This window comes from Orbicella faveolata, unplaced genomic scaffold, assembly GCF_042242905.1.
Source record: "Orbicella faveolata isolate gen_17 unplaced genomic scaffold, um_ofav_v1 contig_12, whole genome shotgun sequence".
Taxonomy (NCBI): domain Eukaryota; kingdom Metazoa; phylum Cnidaria; class Anthozoa; order Scleractinia; family Merulinidae; genus Orbicella; species Orbicella faveolata.
The window spans coordinates 25,684,207-25,687,716 of record NW_028301539.1 but is presented as its reverse complement, the minus strand read 5'-3'; the positions used below and the strand labels follow the sequence as shown (position 1 = coordinate 25,687,716).

Genomic DNA, 3,510 nt, shown 5'->3' with positions numbered 1-3,510 from the left:
GTCAGGGTGGAAGAATGCCTAACTCGACAAATGCGAATGTTTCTACCGTGATGGAGGAAAGTTATTCTTTCACACCAGTACCAAGAAGTCTCGCCATCGCAGTCCTCGTGATGTTGTCGATCTCGATTTTGGCGGGAGCTTCTGGAAACGCTTTCGTGTGTAATCTGATTCGAAGACGCCGTGACCTTCGCAAAGTACCTCACTACCTGCTCGCCAGCCTTTCTTTGACTGGTATTCTAACATCGCTCTTCGGTATGCCGTCCCTGTTAACAGGAACGGTCGTCAGTTACCTTCAGGCTGGCCATTTATCATTCGCTGAGATATTGTGTAAAATTGGTCTTCCTTTTTCTGTCGGTTGCATAGCGCTAAATGCGTTAACTATAACTCTTATGACAATAGATCGCCACGATTGCGTTGTTCGTCCATTCCGTCGTCGGCTATCAACGGAAAACGTTAAGAAAATTCTGCCACTTACTTGGCTTGTGGCCTTCATAATTACTGCTGTACTCCTCGTACTTTTAAGAAAAGAGACCTCTGTTTGCTATACCTGGTTTCCTTATAACCAGCCTAAGTCTTTTCGAACGAAACAAGGTAAATTTATCCTAATTTACTTAACAACAATTACACAGCTAGATACGCAAGCGATCGTGCTAGTGATAATTACTTTCTTTCGTGTCATTAAGACCTTACGCGCGCCAACTATTCTACAGTCGGCAAGTTCATCCTCTCATCAAAGCCAGGAAAAAAACTTACATATCTGACGTTTAAAATCTGTGGAACTTACATTTTATCCAGGTTTCCATTGATCATTTGCAGCATTGTTGCACGCAGCGAAGAATTTCAAGGGCAGGCGCTCAACACCGCCATGCTTCTGACAGCCACGACGATGTATTCTCCTTTCGTGTTAAATCCAATTCTTCATCCCAGAATGCTCAGAGTCAGGCAGCCAAACCTTGTTGGCCATTTTGTAAGACCAGCCGCTCAGGCACGACCGACGGTAGAGAATATCCGAGCGGACGGGTTAGCCAGCCTGAACAAACGAAATGTTACTATTTCAGCCACCTGAGGTTATTGGAAGGAGAACTTGTTTCCCCCGAACACACGATACACGAAGAGTCACAGTAGAGAAATGGACAGACCAACCTCGTCTTAAATTAAGGATATTCCTCCCGAGAAAGGAAACATTTTGATGAGTCGCGATTATTAGTCGACTACGTACCCGGCGCTAGTCTTTTGCTTTTCCACTATCATTGAATCGAAAATTTGTTATCTTAATCATTCAATAAATCAAGTCAAGAATCAGGGATATGATAGATTATTATAAACAACTTCACCGAAATTAAGGTTTATGCAGTTTTCGGGTAATTTTTTCAACCGAAATTTTTAAAGTTTCAAATACGTCAACAGTCGATCAATATAAGTAGGTAAGAGAGGGCTACTGAAATCGACGATCTGGAGAAACAGCTTTTATTTTCATATCGGCGTATCCTTGAGGCTGTAGACGATTTGAGGCGCTGATAAATAAGCCCGCGACCTCACAAATGTGGCCTCTCTGTCGTTTTGTTTATAAGGGTGCCAACGAGAAATGAACATTGATGAAAACTGCCTTAATTTAGGAGTGGGCGACCCAAAATCGTTAAAATGGGGCATTTTAATATCTGTTATTATTGCCAGCTTGCGCAGGTTGTTCTGGTAATGGGAAAATATCAATCGAATTTATTTGTTTTTAAAAATTCTTTTGTGGGGAGGCTTTTTTTCATTTCCTTTTCTCTTCTTTTATTTGTCAACTTTATGGATAGAGACGTGGGCGAGTGTCAAGAACCTGCAAGAGCAATAACGAGACAAAAAATGTTCCCTGAAACTTAGCAAACACTAAGCTACCTCAACAAAACATTTCCTACTGATGTATGTAATAGCGCTTTTAAAAATCTTTTCTCAAAAGGGCCTCCACAACAAAATTAATAATTCATTTTCGTCATTGTCGCGCAGAGTGAAAATTGGCCGCCAAACATGGTGGAAAACAAACTTTTACCTGATGACAAACGTGTGTGCAAACTTTTCAATAAGCAATTTTCCGAAAGCATAAACTGCATTTTGCCGGGAAGCAGTTATAAACAATTGAACTGAGATGAGAAAAAGGCCTTTCTTGATTGTGTTTTTCTTTTGAATAGAATGATTGAAATGATCAATCACTATTCAAGTAATAACAGTTGGCCTTGAGTTGAGTGCCCGAAGGGTCCCTACTGCTCAGGAAATCAATTAAAAACTAATTCTAATGAGATAAGAAAACGGTGTTTCTTCGAGCCACCCACCCCCCCCCCCCCCCTCCCTTTTTTTTTCAAAAGATCAGTTATTACCGCAGTTAATGCACCTGGGCCTTCCGGATAACGCAAACTTTTGAAAAGATCAATTCGTTTTGAAAATCTTCCTGTTGCGATTGGGCAAGCTAAAACACAATGCAAATTCATTTTATTTTATTCGCATTGAATTTTCCGGTACATGGAAGACGGTCCTTGAGAAGAGGAATACGTTTTTCTGATTGTGAATAAAATGATTCAAATGATCGATGCTTTTCAAGTAATAGCACCTTGGCCTGAGTTGACGCTGAGTTGACGTGGTTTTCAAATGTGTCAATAAATTTGAAATTTAAGGATTACGTTGAATATTAATTGATCTCATTGAGGGCCAAGTTTAAAAAAATCATCGAGTGTGTGTGTTTTTTTGTTTTTACATTCCCGTCCAAGTACACAATTCGAGGGTCAACCTTTGATAAAAAAAAAGGTAAATAACACTCCACATCACTTAATATTCAAGCCAATATTTCAGAAAATAAAACAAATGGTTTTCTCTGGGATCTTTACTAGAGGTAATAAGATGTTGTAAGATTCATTTAGTACCAAAATACCATTAACTGAAGTCTTGTAGCCATAGTTTACAATAACATTTAAAAACAGCTTTGTTTTTGTTGTATTTTGACACCTTGAAACTTCAGTCGCAATTTTCTTGAAAAAGCTCTGAGAATTTTACCTTTTAAAATTGTGCCATCGTCTAGACAACTATGTCAGATCGTAGATCCGACCTCTCATTTCCAAAATTACCCTCTAATTGTAAGGTATTAGGTCTCTTGAAAAATGGCATATGACGTCCTAATGCCGCCGTGGTAACTTAGATCTTGGTAAACGCAGTATGTTCATTTGAAACTGAGTTTTATCTTTCTCTAGCACGCCGGTAACGGTCGACTTTCTGTTGGATTGATAATGGTGATACTCTAGTCGATCAAAGGAGAAAAGTATCGTTACTCAAAACTCCGTTCGAGCCACCTTAACTGACGTGAGAAGTTTTATGTTAGCCTGAGTAGGATCCTCTACACGTGAGGCGCTGTGAGATAAGCCCAGGACCGTAGGGCGTTTTCACTGTCACACAATAAAAAATAAAATCAAAAACCATTCTGTGGATAAATTCAAGAAATTGTGATATTATAGAAGATAAATAAAGAAGACAATTCGTCAA

General features: G+C 39.4%; 1 pseudogene; it reads left to right on the top strand.

Moving 5' to 3' along the window:
• LOC149117334 (tachykinin-like peptides receptor 99D) lies at positions 1-1,304 on the top strand (annotated as a pseudogene).
• The last annotated feature ends 2,206 nt before the right edge of the window (positions 1,305-3,510 follow it).